Below are 22,919 nucleotides of genomic sequence, written 5' to 3' on the forward strand. Positions count from 1 at the left end.
ATACTTGTCACATTGTAGTGTAATAGCTTGGATGGATCTTGTTTATGGTACTATATGTTATTTTTTGTATCTCTAACTTCCAGCATTTTTGTTTCAGAGTAGAAAACTGATTTGTGTTTATTGAAGGGATAATTAGATACTTGGAATTTAGCCCTAAAGAAGAGGCTTTGTTCTTGTTTTGGATAGAAATCGGTAGGTGGAAATGAAATCCTTAACTGAGAGATCATGAGCCATTCTAAAGCCTAGAAAAGAAGTCAAATAATTAGCTCTAGAAAAATGTTTCTAGGTCAGAATGACAGAAACTTGTTCAGATCAATACAGGGCTACTTTATTTTGCTCACTTACCTAAACTTATTTTAGTATAGTTATGAAACCTAGGGAATAAACAAATCTATTATCTGAGGAGATCCATGACATTCATGTAGGAAACCAGAGATGTCAGCTAATGTGTAATTAAAGTGTTGTGAGGGATTGATGTATATATAATTATTTCAAAATAAACTCAATTGTTGTTATTCATTAATTAGTTTAAGTTATTTATGTGCAGTAACAGACTAAAGAAATCTCAAATCTCAGAGACCTGAAACACATTTCACATCTTAGTGACCTAAAATAACCAAGGTTTATTTTCTTCCTCATGTTTTGTGCCCATCATGAATCAATATATATTAATCAGGGTTCTCCAAAGAAACAGAACCAATAGAATTCGATAGATCAATAGATAGATCGATAGATCGTATTGGATCACACAATTATGGAAATTAAGAAGTTTCATGATCTGCTATCTGCAAGATAGAGAACCAGGAAAGCTGCTGGTATAATTTAGTTTGAGTGGAAATGTCTGAGAATCAGAATGTGTGAGAGGACAATGGTTTAAATCTTAAGTTCAAAAGCAGGATGGGCAGAAGATGGATATCCCAACTCAAATAGAGAGTGATTTTGCCTTTCCTCCTTTTTGTTCTATTGATACCATCAGTAAATTGGGTGATGCCATGCACATTGGTAAGGGAGATTCTACCAACTTAAATGTTGATCTCTTCTGGAAACACCTTCACACACACACACACACACACACACACACACAGAAATAATGTTTTACCAGCTATCGGGGCATCCTTTACCCCAGTCAAACTGACACATAAAATTAACTATCACAGTCAGCAAATGCTTCTCAGTTCACAGTTGCCCCTTAGGAATCCAGAATAACTGAGCAGCCACTTATCTTAGATGTTGCCAATTTCTTTGACAGAGAAAAAGGAACTCTGCAGGATCTTGCTAAATTCTCAGCCCTGAAGTGACATGTGTCATTTCTATTCATAATCCTTTGTACAGAATTGGGCACATGGCTCTATTCAACCACTGGAGACCACAAAGTGTGATTCAGACACATTCACAGGAGGGAAGTTGGGATTATGCAGCAAGCAGCACTAATAAATACAAAAGAAGTATATTGTAAGATCATAATCTGTTACATGGATTGTTTTCAAGTTTCTTTTTTGACAATATCTTTGTAAATTAAAAAATTTCCACATAATATTAATAAATAACAGAAATAGGCATTAATGGAGTGAGACTTCAAGAAAAGTAATGTATATATACATCTCCATTTGGTCCCTAGCATATTTCCTCCCAGACAATGCTAGTACCATTCTCGGGAACCAACTGAGACAGCTGCTTTGGTTCATATGCCCTGGGAGAATCTTACATACAAGCAAAATCAGCAATAATTGTTCATTTCACCAAACTCTACTTCTCTTTCAGGATTCATCACTTTTTACATGTGGCATTTTACCAATTTTTAAACTGAGATGATTTATATATCCTTCTAATATTTGTGATTTTTGTGATTTCTTTTTTAAGTGTATCTTATAATTTTAGTTATGGCATTATTACTTTATATACTATTAAATATATAGTATATTTATACTATATACTACATCCATCCACACACATACACAGATGCTAGACCTTAAGTTCTAGATCCTTTTCTATTACTTTTCATGTTGTGCTTAATGTCTAGGAAGTAGCTGTTTGGGTAAAATTACTTCTCCATTTGGCCAAATATATTTTTTCCTAACAGTATACTTCCTTACATATTATAATTTTTCTCAACTGGAGACGTATAACCATATTCTCATTATCTTTTTACATTCCTCTCTCAGAGAACAAGAGAACATATGTTGCTGTGTGTGTTCTTTTTGAAATTCGAAAAAATAATAATTTAGACACTCCTAAAATATTCAGAAGTTTAAATAAAATACTGAAGGAAGCTAATCCAGTGACATACAGATTCTAAGAAACAACATAAACTTTGAAAATGTTGAAATGCAAATACTTTATTACAAAAGTTTTGTAAGTCTAATTCCTATACCATATTAGTTTTCATGTATTTGCAAGACACTTTAAATCCAACAATAAACACTGAACATTTCCATCATAAATTCTTTATCAGCATGTATTTAAATTATTATTTTGAAACACAGAACTCTAGGGTTCACACTGCTTTACTCATTCTCGTATGTAATACTAACATTGGCCAATAGATGCCCTAAGAGATCTCTTAAACACAGGAATTCAAAGAATTAAAATCACGTATTTCAGAATCAGTGCTTCTTATGCTTTATTTTCATAGTTCAGTTTTCATTACAGTTGTAAAATGGTACAATATTTTTAGATCCTAGATTCTTAAGATTACCAAATTCCAAATTACCTGCCCCAAACACTGATGATTAAGATAATAGAGGAAAGAAAAGAAAACTTTTCCAGAATTGCTTTTAAAACTAGAGTGAAGACAGTGATACATCTGATCCACTTAGATTAATGATTTCTAATTTCAAAAAATACTGCCAGCACTATAGTGTGTAACTATAACTCTCAGGTTAATTTAATCATAGAAGATTAGGTTGAGTTGTAAAGCATTTGCTCAGATGAATTAGCTGATACATTTGGATTTTTCAGATTTTACTTCAATTTCTATTATTTTCTATAACATAGCAGAGAGTGCATTGAGTTGATTAATGGAAGGTATTTTAATTATAGTTCTCTACATCTAGATATTTTTAACATTGAAATTTATTCATAAGAAAAATATTACTTAAAATTTTTTATTATATAAATCTGGGAAAATAGAACTCTGTTGTTTTCTCCCCACCTTCAGTTTATATAAAAAAAATTCCCAGAATTTTCTTATTAATCCAATTATTATTGTCTAGGCTTATGTCCATATCTGCTATCTTCCTAATGAGATTATCCCAAATTGTATAGACAAGTGGCAATATAAAAACAATTCTTAATTTATTTAATTACATTTACTTTAAAAATATTTTCTTAATTCTTCATTTCATCTGGTCCTCCCTTTTTCAGAGCAACATATTCTGACCCATCCCTATGAGCCTGAGAATTTTGTGCATGGACATATTGGTAGATGACAGTTCTTATATAGAAGTTATTCCCATTGTTTTCAGACTGGGACAGAAAAATTAAATATTCCTTACCAAGCCAAAATAAGAAAGGTAAAATATAGCTCTGGGGGAAATTCATAGTGGTATCATTTGGAAGTCAGAAAGAGTATGTCTAAAAAGAGTTATTAGATGAGGAATATAAAAGTACATGGAAACTCAAAAACTAGAATAGGTAACACAAACATGAGTCTGGTAAATCTATTATTTTTCATTTCCCTTGATATGCTTACGTAAAGAGGCAGCTTTATTTTTTCCCTTCAGTGTAGAAGATAAAACTTAGCAAGTTAAAGATCTATGTTTATCATAAGAAAAATATTATATTTACAGGTCTCTCCACACTTGACAGCCACAGTACATACCATTCATTGTAGTCTACAGTGGTCCTTTGAATGGCCCATAAGTACTTAATTCTGAATTTAAATTCAGAACTTAATTTGACTCAAGTTATTAATGATAATTAGTGATGATAATAAGCCCCAGATTACTGATGATAATGAACAAATCTAGTCCTTAAAATCCAACCAAATTGCTCTGTTAAATGTTATAGATTTTAGCTTTCAAGTTAGGTAACATTTCTTGAAAAATGCTATATTCTTTCTCACTTTAATATTACCTCAATACAGATTAACATCAACCAATTTTTTTTTTTTTAAAGATTTGGAGGGAGAGCGAGCACAGGCAGACAGAGTGGCAGGCAGAGGCAGAGGGAGAAGCAGGCTCCCTGCCAAGCAAGGAGCCCGATGTGGGACTCGATTCCAGGATGCTGGGATCATAACCTGAGCTGAAGGCAGCTGCTTAACCAACTGAGCCACCCAGGCGTCCCAACCAATTTTTTTAACTTACAACTTTTGTTCATATTATGCACTTGCCAAGGTTCTTGTACAATTTGAAAATTCCATTTACATAGGAATTAAAGAATTCATACATGCATTGATGTGAGAATTCGAGGTATAGAATAAAGAGTTGTATCCAAGCTTTAGCATGGTATTTCTGTGAAGTGACCTCAATTCTTTGTGAAATGTACAATTTTGATGGTAGGGTCATGATTAAAAATTATAAGAATAGTCTTATTTTTGTGTGTTTTCCTGTGAGTTAAAGTAAATATTAATAAGAAAAGAACTAACTTTCATATTATTCAGCCTAAATGTAATAATCTCTTATGTGAAACACATGCCTAAACTATAATAGACAGTGGAGATAAAAAATAAACATAATCTGAATTTGCAACATATACTGAAATTCTTAAAAATTAAGCTAATATAATCTCATCAAAGCATATAGTTGATTGCAAATACCACTGAGGTTAAAAAAAAATGTGTGTGTTTGAGTGTGTATGCTTTCAACTCAATAGTGTTCTTCAATCTGTAACTTTATATATTAGAATAGAGGTTTTGATTCCTTTTTTTAAAAGATTTTATTTATTTATTTGACAGACAGAGATCACAAGTAGGCAGAGAGGCAGACAGAGAGAGAGACAGGGAAGCAGGCTCCCTGCTGAGCAGAGAGCCTGATGAGGGGCTCCATCCCAGGACCCTGAGACCATGACCTGAGGTGAAGGCAAAGGCTTAACCCACTGAGCCACCCAGGTGCCCTGAGGTTTTGGTTCTTATATCTTAAAGCTTATGTACATATTTTAAAGAAAATACATTTGAAAATCCTCTTCAGTGCATGTCCCCTCACATACACATAAAGTGCATTTAAGATGGAAATTCTGCATTAGCTAAGATGTGTAGATATAAACACATTGTATCAACACTACAACACTCTTAAATACTGTATTTAAGTATCCTAGAACACAACAGACATATCACTAATAAACATTTTATTAATAGAATGTTAAATTAAAAGATAGGTAGAGAGAAGGTTGTAAGAATGTAAAGCTTAGAAAGAAGTAGGGGAAGGGAGTAATGGATGTAGGAAGAAAAACAGTAAAAGTAAGGGAAGAAAAATATATTTTCAAGTGTCATATATTCAAATAATGTGGCAAAACACTGCATATGTGGTTTTTGGAACTGTTATTAAAAAGTTAAAAGCCAAGAGCATATATTAAATTTCAGGATTTGTTTTTTCTCAAGAACTAATTTATAAGTGCAGGTTTCATGCTTTAAAAACACTATGGGCATATAATGTGTCAGGAGGAAAGCACAATTATATGGAAGCTCACCTTGCAAGAGGGTTGAAATCTGTAAGATAGATACATTTTGTGCTTATGTTATAATTTTATGACTCTTTAATTAAGAAAGACTTGGTCATTTGTGGTTCTGATATTTTTTCCTGGGCCTTGCTTTAATTTGATCTCCCAAAATTAAGAGTGAAAATTACTTAGCATAAAGAAGTGAATATGGGCTTTTCAAAATAAGCATATTCTTAATTCACAGCAAACCTCATAATTGATGCAAAAAGATAAATTAACAAGGCATACACTGTTAATATCTTTAGAGTATTTATATTTCTGATGTACTACAAATACATTAAAATAATTATAATTCAAAAAGGAGCTTATAAAATTTGATGATGCTACAGAAGCCCAAAAATAAAGAAGCAAAAAGCAATATGATTAAAAGGTAAATCTTATATACAAGTATAAATACACATTCACAAGGCAGCAACACAATGAACTTCATAATTTCTGTGTATTACATTTTAATATGTTCATGTAAATTACTTAAATTAAAATCCTTAAGTACATGTTGGTCATTCAGCTTTAAAATATTTTCCTTGTTCATATTTACTTAATATTTTAGTCATCTTTCCCATGACAATTTACAACTAAAAATCCACCTAATGACTGCATGCATTACATTTTATTGTTGCTTTACAATTATTTAAATATCCTAAACAATAATTATGAGTATATGTGAGGATATTGTAATATTGCTTATATAAAAGTAACTAACAGACTCCCCCAGTCCTCTCTTAATTTCATTCTGAATAGGTAAAATTTATTTTTTTGACTTCTTTTAACCTCATCCTTTGTCCTAGTTACTCATCTTCTTTGCACACCTCCCAAACTAATTACCCTAAGGTACCATTTTCACAGTCTTTGTAACCAGATGCCAATTCATCCTACCTAAGGGGAAGGTTCTTGAGATCTTGAATTCTATCACAGTATAACTATAGTATAGAAATTTATGAAGTTTTAAAATTCTACTGTAGAATCACAGGATGACAGATATGTAAGGAACTTTAGAGATAATTTAGTATAATAAAATCCTCAAATTTTACAAATGATGAGTATGATATAGCAGTTTAAATAACTAGATCTTGGTCACACAGCTAATGTATGACAGAACAAAACCTAGAATCTCTTAGGAAGATTCAGTCCTCCTAGTTTTAGTTCTTTTCTTTTCTTTTTTTTCCCTTTTATTTTCTCCCCTGACCCCAACACAGTAAGAAAAATGATTCCTTTTTTTTTCATATTTGAAACATTTGAAACATATTTTTTCCCATTTTATCCTCCTAGGCTTTTGAATAATATTATGCTTGCCTTAATTTAATTCATAGCCCCAAACAATAGATTACTGAAGTGAACTGAAAAATAGTGTCTATTAAACAGCATATGGCACGGGCTTTGTTGAAATTTTATAAGAATTTTTATAATGCACGCTATATATTTTCACAGTGAACTTTTATGTCTTCTTGCCATTTTGGCATGCTGGCATGAAGCAGACCAAAATATGCCATGTGACATTTCTAAAAGAAGCATGACATGTGTGCTTTGCTCAGCCTAAGTACAGAATATTCATTGTAATTATAATTGTAGAATGCCCTTCTACCCCTAAATACCATCTTTTATGCCCTACATTGGTGTCTGACACCTTTATAAAATCACTTTGGGAACTGAAGTGCTTTTGGGATGTGTATGTATGAGTGTATGTGTGTGTGTGTGTGTGTGTGTGCAATGAACAGTGCAAAAAGGCATGCACTAGTCATTTATATATTTATATAAAATCAATAGCAGTCAGAGGAAAATAAAATATTGCAGATTACCTGGAATGCAGCCATTACTGCCTAGATCTGTTGGGGGATACTCCCAGGGAACTGAATATTTAGGAAAGGAACTGACAAATGCTTTAATAAGGCTGGAAAGGAAAGTTTATGTGGATGCAAAGGAGAAAAAAGATGTTCCCTCAGAAGCAAAACTATCGTTGTTGTTGTTTTTTATTTTTGGTTTTTTTTTTCAATTTAGCTAACTAACTTTCAGGAAAGGATTTGGGTACATATACCCACACAATAAATATTCTTCCTCAAATAATTTCTTAAATACTGCAGAAAATCAATTTTATTAATTATGTTTCTTGATAGGAAAATAGACAACTGTACTAATTTCATCAAAGTCCCTGAAAACACTCATGGGTGGATAAAGTGCAGAATTACATTAGACTCTGGGAATATCAGGGTATGTATTTTGATTAAAAAAAAAACAATGTATTGATTGTTATGATATTTCTTGAATAAATAACTTTGTTTATGAAAATATTTTTATCCAACTTAAGAAAATTTGGGCTTAATTTAATTTGTCTATTTCTTTGTACAGGTAAGTCCTGATGGCTGTAGGTGACACATGTGGACAGGATGTGAATAATGACCTTTCTAGATGACTGATTGCTTCAGTTCACTAAAAGTGTTTGTTTACAAGTTTAAGCAGTCAGGAATCTGGCATGGCAGCCCCCCTTTCTCTTGCTGTCAAGGCCCTTAGAGCCTCAAAGGAACAAGAAACATCACATACTCTGAGAGGATTGCTAAAGGCTATGAAATGCTTCCAGCATACCCCATCTTTCATAGAACAATTGATATATTAGACATAATAAATATTACATAACCTTCAGGATTTGGGCAGTGGAAGTTGAAGCTGAGAACTTTCACTTTTTTTCATTATTAAATGATTTTTTTTAACCCTGGAATCTCCAACTTCACATAGCTTGATGGTGTATTTAAATCATAAGAATGAATAGGGAAGCTTCCATAGATTTTATAAGAACACGTGAATACTTGATATATACTATACAGCATTCACATAAAAAAATAAGAAAAACAATGTTTACGAATGATGATAAGCATAGCCAGTTTTCACATTTTCTTCCAGTGTTCAGAGCATTTTTTTTTCCCCCTCCAGGACAAGTTTCTGCTGCAGCGATTCCCTCTAGCAGCTCCGTGAACCGAGGAAAGGGAACGGAACACCAAACCCATCCTTTCCAGTAAACAAATGGTAGGGAGCAGGAGGAAAGTTTGGCCAGGGAGATCAAAAGGAGCGGGGATTTTTTTTTTTTTTGGAGTGGTTAGAGTCATTCCAATCCCAAGTCCCTTCTCCTCCCGCCTCCCCAGCCTCTCCTCTCAATGCTCCTTTGCCCCCACCCTCCGCCCCTGCTTTCTGCCAAAGCTGTGCCAGCAGCGATCTTTAGAGCGCACAGAAACGGCAGTCCCAGCGAAGGGAAAAGCTCAGGCCACGCCAAAAGCATTTAGTTTATTCTGGACCGATCATGAAGTCCAATGAAACCAACGTTGCTCAATAACCTGGATTTTGTCGTCTCGATTGCCTCAGCTGACCCTAGCAGTAAGCCCAGTCAAAGGGGCGGCCCCGCACCTCTCAGGGAGTTGGTATGCAAAATAGTTACGTCAGATGATGGGGGCGGGGCACACCCGGGTTGAGTGGCAGCCGCTTTTGCTGTGGGAGGAGGCGCGAGAATCAGCCTGGTTCAGTGACTGAGACAAACTGGAGGTGAGAGGAGCTGGTGCTGTCCACTGCGCTGTCGGTGCTGAACCTGGGACGCGAGCGGACGGGTTGCTCTAGCACCTCGAGGCAACGCCCTCTTGCACTCTCTGTGCCCTGCGGGACCCGCTTCACCAGCAGGACCATATCAACTTGACAAAGGAGTGTGGTATCCGACGTGGGAGAGAGTCCTCTGTTTGCCACCTAGGCTCCCGTTCAAGCGTGACTTTGGAGATTTCTATAGTTTTAGACCAAACTATTTTCCTCTTTTCCCAGCTGAAACGATCTTTTAGGGTTTTTTTAAAACTATTGTTATTATTGTGATTTATATATCCACACGATTTAGGAATCTTTCTGGGAGACTTTTTTGACTCTTAAAATAAGGTAAGAAAAAGAATATTATAAATTATTACAAATGGGGGGGGATGCAGAGTACTAAAATTTAAAAAGCAAGTTGTGATTTTTATAATTTGAAACGGGACTTTTGGCAATGATTGCAATAATTATTTTAATAATTACTACTACTATTCTTATTACAAGAACATCAGTTGGTGATTAAGCACTGAATCCTAGAGGGGAAAGTTGAGGGTGTGTATGTGTGTGAAGTTAATGTCATCAGGTTACATCTGGTTTATAAATATAAATATGTGTAGAGCAACACTTCCAGCATGGCTTGAGAAACAAGAAACATTCAATGCAAGCCCCAAATATGTTAGTAAATTACATTAAATAAATCAACCAACAAGTTGTTTAAAACAAATGTTATCTTTAAAAAAATATTTGAGTGGATTAATCTCTGATTAATCAAGATTACTTCTGAGATCTATGGCATAAACTACAAAGTACAGAGTTCTCTTAGCATTTTTGGAGGGGAGGTGGGAGGGATAAAGAGCATTTATACCATGTTGGGTGCATTAGATGTGTTATTATGCAGTAGATCCAAATAAAACTTGTGAAACTCAGTCTCTGAGAATTCTACACCCCAAGGTCATGTGTATTTCCAAGTTGGAGGCTGTTTATTCTGCTATTGACTAGTAAATGTCTTCCACTCCCCACCCCCTCAGGTTAGAGGTGGATGTAAATGGGAAGCTCTGATTTAATAATACAGTATTAGCTTGTATTATAGCCGCTACTGCTGTTGGTAATTGAATGGAACTGGGAAGCGTGGGCTGAGAAAATGTCTCGCTATTTCAGCAATGTTTAACCTCTTGCATGTTTAACAGAGAGCTTTTCTCTACTTAGGAGATTTTCTTTTGAAGCTATGTTCCTTTTGTCAATTGGCAATGTGGTTTGAGTGTGTATGAAGAAAGAATTCAGTACAGAAAACCACTGAACAGTACTTCTCATAGTGAACAATTATTAAATGATGGAAGTTAACTGTGCTCTGTGTATTTCTTATTACTATTCATGACTTTATTTGACAGGCATGATGATTGTCTGAAAAATAGAATTATTAATTTTTGTTTATGTCATTTAGTGACATTAGAATAAGAATAAATGATGGCTGGAAAAATATAGAGGAGAGGTTTACCTTCCAGGGAGAGAGATCAGGTTGCAACTAGACATCCTATCTTAATAGGAGCTTGTAAAATATAAGCTGTTTCAGACTTAATAAGTATCATTCAACTGACTAGGGCTGTGTTTTTCAGCATACTCAAGAGTATGTTAATTTAAGTTTATATATTTGGCTATTTAAAATTATCATAAAAATTTCTGCTCTAGTTGCATTACACTTACCAAGTATGAACTTCAGCTTTAAAGTTTATGACTTAAAATAGTTCCTCTGCATAGAGATTTTTTATTTTATTTACAGCACAGTCCTACATGAGAGTGATTGTTACAAGAAATGGATATTATTGCAAACACTACAGGCTAAATGTAAACGCCCTTAAGTTGTTCTCATGTTTTACCCCGAGCAGATTGTTCTTTGTAGGATTCCTGTCAGTCATGTGATCATACATTAAATATTGATACAAAATTTTTAAACACTGAACAGGTAGAGAGGCAAAGGAAGATATACGAAACACTAGGCCATGAAACTCCTACCAAACATCCTCCTTTAAATTAATTTAGAATAATTATTTTCTTCGATACATTTTGAAATTTTCTTTTTAAAACTATGTGAGTATAAGTACTCTGACTATGGAATTTCAAACGGCTTCTTTTAATTTCAGTTTTCTTTTCTTTACTGAAATATCAATTTATTTTTAATTTTATAACTTACTGGAAAGTCAAGAACAGAAATAAACACTATGCTCACCTAAATGTATTTCAGTATCTCATTGATTTCTTTTTGCATAAAGTTTTTAAAGATGTGTATCTTTGTTTGAGTATAAACAGCTCCCCTGAACTACCAGTATCAGGAATTCTTTCAGATGAGTTTAGTGTTGTCACAGGGAGATGGTTAAGCACTAAAATCAAAGCATGCTATTGTCAATCATGAAACTAGTGAAGTAGTTTCAATGAGATTTAAAATTTAAAATATTAAAAACATTTTTCTTGATTATTTTTTACATTATTAGCTTTTATATCTTAGTTCTGAGGTAAGATAAAATTAGATAATTAGATGACCATGATAAGCCCAAACTTAGCACATAGGGGATGCTGTTTGGATACAGAATACAACTCTTACTGTAAACAAATAAAATTGCCAACTTTGAGGACACCTATTAAAGATATTCAAATGTGGTGAATCTTCATAAATTTTTTGCTACACCAAAAAATGACCATATTTTGGAGTTACAACTTGTCCATGTGAAATTCAAAGGAATATTCAATAGCACTATAGATAGCCTGCTGAAGCATGAAATCATTTCATTGCATAGGTTCTATAAGTACATGCAACAGTTTCTACTCCAAGATGATGAAGTTTTACCAAATGTATAGAAAAATTACTGAACTAATATAATTATATGTCACATGACAAGCTCAAGTTATCTTTCTTAATTGCATCTTGGTTTCTTAAAACACAGTGAGCTTCTCAAAACTTTAAAAATGATAATACTGGGTAGATGTCTTTTTTTTCTTATAGATAAGGTGAATAACTATGCAGTTTGATAATATTTAAGACAAAGATGAAACAGTTTTTTTTAAAATCTATTAACTAACATGTGCAGTAGAGAATTAAAGAAAATGATAATAAACCAGAAATGTGTTAAAAAGTTTTAGGGGATTGACTTTTTAAAAGTAATTTTTAAATTATACTTAAAAGATTATGCAAATTATAGTTTACTGAGAATTTTCTTTGAATAATAGCAATTTTTCATGTTTAATTCTCATTTATAAATGATTCCAAAACACCTTCAATAATATATTTCTATCAATTCTGCCCCAAACCCAATCCCCCTAATAACTCTAGTATTTTTATTACTTAATGTATTATAAAGTTTTAAACCCTCATGTGAACTAATAGGCCAGAAAAAATGCTTCCTGTTGTTAACATTATTGTAACAGCCATGTGACCAATTATCTTACCAAACAGACTTAATCACCTTCTGCTTCAACACCTCCATTGTCCTTTGGGCCTAGACTAGTTAAGGTGAACTGTGGGGTCCCTTGTGGAAAATCCTAATTTTCCCATTAAATTGGTCACCACAGCATTCACAACAAAACAATTGGTCCCTTTGTGCTTTAATCACCTTAGTACTGAGGAAGTTAATATTAGTATAGCAGATGAGAGAGTATTTTTGATAAATTCAGAATTCCAAGGAGTTTTAATATGTTTTTTTAGAGACAGTATTAAATAATAGTATGAGTGTGTGATATAATGAGTATGTATGTGTGTACATTGTGTGTACAGTGTGTGTGTGTGTATACATATATATTTCTTGGTGTACTCTACCACGAACCTGCAGTGGGATGATCTTAAGCAAGTTCAAGAAATGCTACTTAATACAAAAAAAATTCACTTAACAAGCTATAATGCAATATAGATTTTTAGTAGCAAATGTGTCTTTTTGTTGTTGTTATTTTTATTTAGGCTGTTATGCTTTAGTACATACCAAATTTTTGCCACGAAAATGTCATTCATAAGCTCTTATGGTGTGATTGGCAAGGGAAGGGACAACTGGAAATGAAAATTTGCCAGAAATAAGCAGCAGAATTGATGTGTATGTAATAAAGAGTTTATAGTATCACATCGATTCTGAAAAAAATGAGTGCTGATAAAGGATTTGAAAGTTTCTGTCTCTAAAAGAGATACATCGGGTTTACTTCATATACATTTTGGGGAAATAAGCCATGCACTTCTAAGGGATACAGCTGGAATATCTCTATACCTAAGATATTTTGATTCCTTGTATATCAGTGTTTTCATGCATAGATATCATAAAATGTGGGAAGAAGAGCAGCTTCACTCTCAACTTTCTTGCTTTAAAACCAAGTAATTAATATTAATTTAATGTAGCTTTTGGTATCAAATTATGTAGATCTCTAAAGCAAAGTAGTTGCTTAGTGAGTTCATTTGCATGTCAATACGGAGAATATTATTCCAACTCATAACTGGTTCATAGCACTGCTAGCAATTCTAAAACACAACGCAAAAGATTTGAAAACACTTTTCTCGTTCAATTTTATTTAAATATATCTATTGTAATTGACAGTTAAGAGAAACTTACTTTAGTGATGTATTTTTTCTATGTTAGTAGCACTAAGGTAGTAATTAAAACATACATACAGTAGCAATTAAAACATACAGGTCTGAACTACGTTCCCCAAAGATGATGATGAAATGGAAATAATTTGCCTTTCATGATTGGACCACTTCCATGAAATACATTAGGTAGTGTTCTAGTGACCATCAAGGCTTTATCTTTTATAATTTCTAAAACCCTCAAAGTAAAGATGTTTTACTAACATGAAGAGGCAAATGCCCCCATGTACTCTGTAGATATGTGCCCCTTTTTCTCAAACTATAGTAATTGCTGTGATCCGGACATCAACCAGACTCTGAACTGACTCTTTTAGGATTAAGGAGGGGGGTTGCATTCATCTTTCCAAAGAAAGAGAGTGATTTGTGATTAATAAACACATTTGCTGTCTCACAGTAAATTGTGTATTGATACTTGAGCATAAAGTTTTTGAGCCTGGAGCCTTGCTTATGACAAGAAGAAGACAGAAAGAGATACCATTCAAAGTATTAATACATATACATATATTTTATTCACATATATGTACGTATATATTTTATTCATATTAGGCTATTTTATTTACATTAAGTCTAACATTTGCATGACTGAAAATTCATAATGTCCTCATTTGAGATATGATAAAGTAGACACTCAGATCAAAATTGTACACCTCTCCAGGCTCTAATCACACAACTAGGAACAGGTAGATTAGACAATCATACCTAACTCATCCCTTTTGCAGCTATACTGTACACTCCAGCACCTCTGTTTAGGTCAAATATTCAACTGGGTGTGTCTTACTTAAAACTATTCATTTTCTGTGAGACTTTCTTTACTAAACGTGAATCCACCTTTACTCTTTCTCCAAGTCCTTCACTTAATTATTAAGTTATATAGAAATTATTTTATGGCTTTTTTTTTTTTTTAGTATACACACTTTAGACTGCACAAAGGTTTTAAGAAGTTTTTCCTTTGTATTTAATATTAGAAAGATGCTACATTGCCTGATCTCATTGATCATTAATAGCAGTAGGGACAGACAATATTTCCCTTTCCAAGTTAAATAGAATAAGAACAGTAGAATACACTTTAATATGTCTAAAGAGTTCTAGGTTCCCCCCCTAAAAAGTCCTACTGAATATCAAATATAAAGACATCTTGAACTTCAGCCCACTTCAAGCAATTACCACTTGTGTCCTATTCAAACCTTCAGACTAGTTAGCTACTAATATTTTAAATAGACTGTGAGATGAAATAAAGCAATCAAAATAAAAAGAGGTAGTCTAAAGTGGTTCTTGAACACTTAGGAACCAGTAAATACTGCATTTATTGTTTTTTAACTCTATTTGAGGTATGAAGGGAAACATTGACCACTAGCTGATGCTCTTTGTTTTCATAGAGGATTAAGCTCACTGAGTAGGATAAGAGGTGAACACTGCTGGCCATAATTATAACACACTTCTCAGGTGAGCCACAGAGTTGCATCAGATTCCGTAGTGAATCCTCATTACCCAAGTTTTGGGTTGTCCTTATTAAATGGATCCCAAAGGAGATAGAAAAGTTTGATTTATAGAGGAAATTAACTTAATCGTGAAAGACAATACGGCTTTTATTAAATATTTTACATATCAGTTAGCAATATTGGTGCTTTACTTTTTAAATGAAGCCTGGGATAAAAGTTTTTAATCTTGACATTTATGAACCATTTTGTACACTATTCATTTGACTCGCTGTTCCTCATTCTCTGTGGAGCACTGCAGGAAGTCTGTTCACTCCAACAGTTACAATTATTCTCTCTTCACAGATATCTTCCAAATATATAGCTCTGGCCCAGATATGAACTCCATTAATGTATTTAAAAAGGTCTGCTGGACATTTTAACTCTGATTTCATGGTGACAGCACAAACTCCATGAACTTATCATCTCATCCTTAATGTGGTCTCCCATCCTAATTTTTTTGCCTGTCAGTTAATGACACACTTTCTTATTCACCTAGGTCTGAAAAACTCACAGGTGTTTTAAACATACATCATTCTTACTATACTATATGCAGGGACTCCCCAAGTTTTGACATTCTTCCCTTTGTTATATAACTTTACCTAATTCCTATTTGCTATTCCTTCATCTTATCACTTTTACCTTGACCCACACTATCCCATCTCAATAGAAATTATTTTGACACTCTCTACATTGATCTCCCTGATTCTTATTTCTTCCTGCAGTGATAATAACAGATGACAAAAATAGAAAGTAATTTTTTTAGCAATTCATAGTGTATCATACAATATGCTAAGTATTTATAAACATCATTACATTCTATATGCACAACACCGTATAAGGTAGATAGTGAAAGACCAAAGCTTAAAGAGTGACATTGCCTACAGAGTTGGGACTCGGACCAAGCTCTGTCTGAAACCAGCTGCCTGATTAATATTACTATTTTCACTGATACAGACTTCATAACTCTTCTGGATTCCTCTCAGTTAAAGTAAGCTTTTAGGCTCCATAGCTCAGGGGTTAGAGCACTGGTCTTGTAAAGTAAGCTTTTAACTATCACTGTGTTCTTCAGAAATCATCAGTGGATTGCTACTTTTTACTCTATTAAGTTGAAATTCTCTATTTGTTGTTGTTATTGGTTCTATAGCCTGCGAGTAATCAATTTGATTTTCAATTTTCTCATGTGTGCAATGCACGTATATAAAACAGAGATGGGTCAAAATATAAAGTATGATTCCTTTCCTCTGTACAAAATGAGTGTCCTGTCTGCACTGTTGTGTGTTCAAGAATCTCCACCTACATCTCACTTCTTTATTTCCAGCCAAGTTTTTTAATAATATAAGAGCACATTGTGCTCATATGTGCTTTCCAGAGGTCCAGTTTTTGTTGCAATTAATGTCAAGTCAGCATCACCTTGGATATCACCAAGATCTGTATTTTTTTCACATGTACATATTTGTTTTCTGTTGCTGTATAAAAATTGTCATAACCTCAGTGGTTTAAGCATTTATTATCTCAGTTTCCATAAGTCACAAGTCTGGGTTCAGACTAGCTGGGTCCTCTGCTTAGAATCTCACATCAAGTTTTCAGCCAGGAGTGGGATCTTATTTGAGACGAGGTTCCTCCTCTAAGATCACTGGTCATAGGTAAGATTTTCTTTTTTCTTTCTTTCTTTCTTTCTTTCTTTCTTTCTTCTTTTTCTTTTCTTTCTTTTCAGCTCAGAATCCATGAAAGTTTATTTTGTCAAGGCCAGATAAAAATTTCACTGATTCCTTCAGTTTCTGATCTATACATCTGCTTTTAAAGGGCCCATCTCATTAGGTCAGATCCAACTACAATAACCCCCTTTTTGATAACATAAGGTTAGCTGACTTGGAACCCTAATTATGTCTTAAATCTCTCCTCCTTTCCATATAATGTAATAACCACAAAAACACTGTATCATTTTGTCATCTTCCTTTGGTCAAAAGCAAGTTAAAAGTTCTACCTACACACAAGATGAGGGGATTATACAAGACTGTGGGTCATTGGAATGCATGTAAGAATTCTGACCTAAGTTCTTCTTGAACCTTAGAACCTTTTCTCTATTGCTGTTGTCCCCTAATCTCCAGCATTTATGACCTGAACTATGCAATGAACAGTCTGGTGTGGCTTTTGGATGTTTTATGTGACTTAGGTTGTTCTTCCTAATTAATCTTAAGGTCTTTTTAAAGGAAGAACCCTAGGAATTCCTTCCATGTGTGCAAAACTCTGTGGTTTAAAATTATTTCATTTACATATTATACAGTCCTCATTGAAGTTTATCCTTTATGTCTGCCTCTATTATGTTTTGTACATGTAATTTGTGCTCATGGATTGGTTAATGTTTTTAGATTCTAGGTTTTATTAATCTATTCTGTTTTTATTTATTTTTTTTGCCTTTGGTCTCTGACGAATTGAAAATCACACAAAGGGTTTATTATTATTATCTTATTTATGCAACATAGAATCTTTCCATGCAAATCAGGGATTTATATTTAATATTATGCTTTATATATTATATAGAAAGTGAAAATGGTGCAATAAATTATATTTACTTTGAAAGAAAAACTTTACATTTTAAAAGAATGTCATCTTCAAAAGAATATCACATTTCTGATACTAATAATTTTGTTCTTATTTATTTGGTCTAAAAATTGATAAATACTTAGGTAATTATTTTATTTACATTTATTATACAAAAAATTTTATTGCACTTACATCTTTTATAGTTTTCATACAATTATGGTAATTTTATCTTGACAAAAGCTAAAGAAAATTAACTAGTATATCAATTCAATTTTAAATTTAATAAACAGTAATTTTCTTAAAAAGTGCTTACTGTGTTTCAGGTGCCCTTTGGGGTGCTGGGAATTGAGTGAGAATGATATATAAAGTTCCCACCCTATTCTTTCTGAGGAAAGACAGACAATAAGCAAACTAATACAGACAGAAGTTCATGTCTGTTAGTAATAAATGTCACCATCAAAAGTTAAACAGGAAAAAGATTACTAAGGAATAAAAGTGGTATCGAAGGTAGGGGTTATCTTGGGTGCCAACTCTGGCATTCTGTGGTACCCATTAAGTAGTTTCTGATAAACTGACATTCCTTATGGATATTGTGAATAATGTTGCAATGAATGTGAGGATGAAGGTATCTCTTTGAGATGCTGCTTTTAATTTTTTGGATAAATAGCCAGAAAGAGTTGGATCAGTGGATCATATGATATTTATACTCTAAACTTTTAAGGAATGTCCATACTGTTTTCCATAGTGCCTATATCATTTTACATTCCTGCCAACAATGCACAGGGTTATTGGTTTTTGCTTTTTTTTTCCCTTGTTTGATAATAGACCTCCTAACAGGTGTGAGGTGATAGCTCATAGTGGTTTCAGTCTGCATTTCCCTGATGATTAGTGATGTTGAACAACTTTTCATGTACTGTTGGCCATTTACATGTATTCTTTAGCATATCTCTTCCATTTATGAATGTCAAATTATTGTCAAAATCCAAAAGCTCCCATCATGATAAAAATTATTTTTTTTAATTTTTGATTTTTTTTTTTGTTAGTGAAAATTAGCATCCTTCTTTGCTTGGCACTACAATATGTTTGAAATGTGTTATTTAGATTAATTTTTCCTTCCGCTTTTAAATGCACTATACAGAGCAGATATTGCAACCAAATTCTGGGACTTGAAGCTAATTTCTGAAAACTAGTTTGTACTCTGCATTGTATAGCTTATTTGTTCAGAACTTCACATTCTTTCATAGAAAACTTAAGGGCTTTAAAATCTATGGTCCTTTGAGGCACTGACCCAGTGAGCTGGTATTTATGTCAAGTGATTCATTATCCTAGACACTATGGCATTATTAGGGGAGGAGAAATGCTTAGCATGCCTTTTGCATTTGTGCACATGCTTGAGAAACCACAATGTTTATTAAAAAGTATGACATCATGGGACCATGTAAGGAAAATGCAAAAGAAATGTGATCTAGATACATCCACAACTTTATGAAATAAATACAACAATTAGATGCACAACATCTCAGTCCTTTGGCAGAATCTCAAAAGTTGGTGCATTTACAAAAAACCAAAAAGTATGACTTGAAAGAACTTGCACAAATTGTAGCAATGCTTTCCCTAAATTACTTCTTTTGGTGAGATTTCTCATAAAGTTATTAACTGACGTAAAAATTTTTAAAAATGAAGAGAAAAAATTCTAGAAATGCTTTGAATTTTAAGTCTATATATATTTACAATTAATGACAACAAAGATTTAAAATAAATACCCTCTATTTTTATTTTCTTTGGACAGGTGTCCTATTTTTTATTTACTGAAGCCTGAGGATGGGGAAAATCTTTCATTGAGTTTGTTTTCCTGTCTGTGCACAAATAGTACAATTTAATTGATAATGTCTGGAGTAAAATTCTGTGCCCAGCTGTGAAAACAACCCTTGATCTTGGCACTCGATTGGACATCTTGATAAGTATATATGTCTTGTTAAAAAATCTCTGTCAGTTTAACAACTGTCTAAAAATCAGTAGAGGGAGCTCAAGAAGGCATTAAGGATATTTTGATACTACCTTTCTTTGTCATTTTGCTTTCCCTCAAAAATTGTCTTTTTCATATGTAGGGAATGGATATATCTTTAAGTGCAACATAACCTTTTTGAAATTGTGAGGTTCATGGTTATTTAAACACTTAAAGAAGCTTCACCATTTCTCCCAATTTGGGGGGGTCCTATTTATAATAGAAGGTAAACAGGTTTGATTTATAAATTGTTGGAACACGATAAAGACCCCACTCTGTGGTAACAAATCTTTCCTGCCCCACTTTTTAGATCTTAGCACAGGGTCCTTGATCCAGAAAAAAGAACATCAGAAATAGACGCCTAGTATGCTTTAATGCTTCAATGCTATAAAGCATTAGTTGGCTTAAATTAAATCTGTGATAGTCTTTTAAAGATTTTATTTATTTATTTGACAGAGAGAGCAAAAGCAGGGAGAGAGTCAGGGAGAGGGAGAAGCAGGCTTCCCGCTGAGCAAGGAGCCTGATGCAGGACTCCATCCTAGGACCCTGGGATCATGATCTGAGCTGAAGGCAGATGTTTAACTGAATGAGCTACCCAGGTGGCCCAAATCTGTGATAGCCTTAAGAATAAGTTGGGTTCTATCCGAAAATGTTACTGGTTAGCTTAGATACACTGGACTTAAACATAGGTTTGTGTTCTAGCAAGAACCTGTGGTGGCATCCTTCTAAACTTCCAAAAACCAAAAAAGCACAAAGGTAGAGGACATCCATCCTTAGCAATTCCTAAGCAGTCCTGATGTTTTCAATTAGCAATTTCATACTGAGAGTCAAGTCCCATTTTTATATATTTCATAAATTTGAAATTAGGAAATCTCATGTCGTTTTTGATTAGGACTTGCTCCACAATTTTCCAGAGTTTTTCTGAAAATATAAAACTTGGTAAATTAAAACGTTTTTCAAATTAAAATTTTAATTTTTTTTCCTCTGCATCAGAAAGTATTAAATATATCCCAAAGGTTCAACTGAAAACTTAGCATGGATTTTTAAGAATGAGTTATTATATAGCAGCATTCTTGAAAAGGAAGGCAAATTTTATTACTAGTAACTTCTTTTTTTTTTTTAAGATTTTAATTATTTATTTGAGAGAGAGAGAGAGGATGAAAAAGAGAGTATGAGAGGAGAAAGATCAGAGGGAGACACATACTCCTTGCCGAGCAGGGAGCCCGATGTAGGACTTGATCCCAGGACTCCAGGTTCATGACCTGAGTCAAAGGCAGTTGCTTAACCAACTGAGCCACCCAGGCACCCTGTACTAATAACTTCTTAACATGGTTTCAGTGTGATAGTATTACTCTGTCCTGACTAATGATAAATTAATAGATTCTTTTCTTTCATAATGACATTTTTTGGAATTAATTGCCATTTTCCATAGGACAGTTAAAATTTAATAGTTATATATATGATTTATTGAGATCATATTAAATATGCATTTTAGTAAAATTTACATATTATTAATTGTTAGCATGCAGTTTTTACATGAATATTGAGTGATATATAAACTTTGAAAAGGTATATTTGAAATCCATTCGAAGCTTTTGTTGTTATTTTAAAATTTCCCCAGAAGTTGAATTACTTGGTAAAATCAAATGATTATGCTTAAGTTTAGAAATGGCTACTGCTGTATTATTTTCTATAATGATTACAATAGATTGAAGCTAATAATGCTTGAGATATTTGATCATAGTGTTACATCTTATGATTTTGATAATTTGACAGCAAAAAATGTGTGTGCCCTAGGACTATATATTAAGAATTCTATAATTTTAGTCATATTTTCCATGAAAGCTGATTTTTTTCAGTGTTTAAGGTCTTAAATAAAAATACATTAGGCCCACCACATTTTTCTAGAAAGCACTTGGGTTTCTCAAGTAGGTAAGATTTCTTCAAAGTGACTCATGTCTTGAATATCTAAGATTCTAAACAAAGATAGTATACCAGTGCAATCTTGATTATTCATTATTTTTTAATAAAGAAATTCTACAGTTTTGCAAAAGCAAAATCACCATGCATTAAAACTTTTCTTAATTTAAAGGAAAATAAAACTAGATTTATTTATTTATTTATTTTAAAGGTTTTATTTATTTATTTGACTGACGGAGATCACAAGTAGGCAGAGAAGCAGGCAGAGAGAGAGAGGAGGAAGCAGGATCCCCGCTTAGCAGAGAGCCCCATATGGAGTTCAATACCAGTACCCTGGGATTATGACCTGAGCTGAAGGCAAAGGCTTTAACCCACTGAGCCACCCAGGCACCCCTAAAACTAGATTTATTAATGTAATCTTATCTGGGTTTTTCATTCAATTCTTATAATCAAATGAGAGAGTATCAGGACTTCTATTTCTGTTATATTTTAAATATTTTATCTTAGAAATATGTCAGACTAGATATTATATTGAAACTGACTTACAAATTAAGTAAATCATAAGGTGTTTTTTTATAGGAACAAAAGTATTCTTAAAAAAGTTATTATTTTTCTAATAAAAATCAAATATGTATCTATACCGATGTATATAAAATATATAGAAAAATTAACTGAATCTACATTGACTTTTGAGAAGAAGGAATCTTTATTATCATCTAATTTAATAATGAGAAAACAGAGATGAATCCTTTTAATTTTAATTGAGGTTAGACTCAACTGTGTATGGAGTTCATTCCAGTCACTGCACACTTCCAGATTTTTGTGTATAATCCCGAACAAGATACTTTCAGACATTTCATTTTGGGGTAGAGCTGTACTTGTGAATGCTAGAAGTCTGTTTGTGAATCTTATACCTGTTATCATATGGTAATCATACATACAGAAGGTTTTGATTTTTAATTTGCAGTATTTTTCCTGACAAACTTTGGTAGAGTAATGTCAAACACTTGTTTTTTAATATATATGCTTTTCAGGCTGGGTAATACACGTGGTATTTCTTCAGAATTTACTTTTGGTAATCCTTACAGCACTTAGAATTTCAAATTATATAAATTGTATTCACTTGTAAAGTGGCTTGGTAGTCATTCCT

The 22,919-nt window shown here is 33.1% G+C and overlaps 1 protein-coding gene across 2 annotated transcripts in view; it reads left to right on the forward strand.

Moving 5' to 3' along the window:
* The first annotated feature begins 9,075 nt into the window (after positions 1–9,075).
* FSTL5 (follistatin like 5) overlaps positions 9,076–22,919 on the forward strand; it is a 771,710-nt gene continuing 757,866 nt past the window's right edge. Inside the window, exon 1 of one of the 2 annotated variants that reach the window (XM_059374351.1) lies at positions 9,076–9,555. The gene's annotated coding sequence lies outside the window, so the exon portion shown is untranslated. The remainder of the gene's footprint in view (positions 9,556–22,919) is intronic. The other variant, XM_059374341.1, reaches the window with a different exon arrangement.

Source organism: Mustela nigripes, chromosome 1 (assembly GCF_022355385.1).
Source record: "Mustela nigripes isolate SB6536 chromosome 1, MUSNIG.SB6536, whole genome shotgun sequence".
NCBI lineage: Eukaryota > Metazoa > Chordata > Mammalia > Carnivora > Mustelidae > Mustela > Mustela nigripes.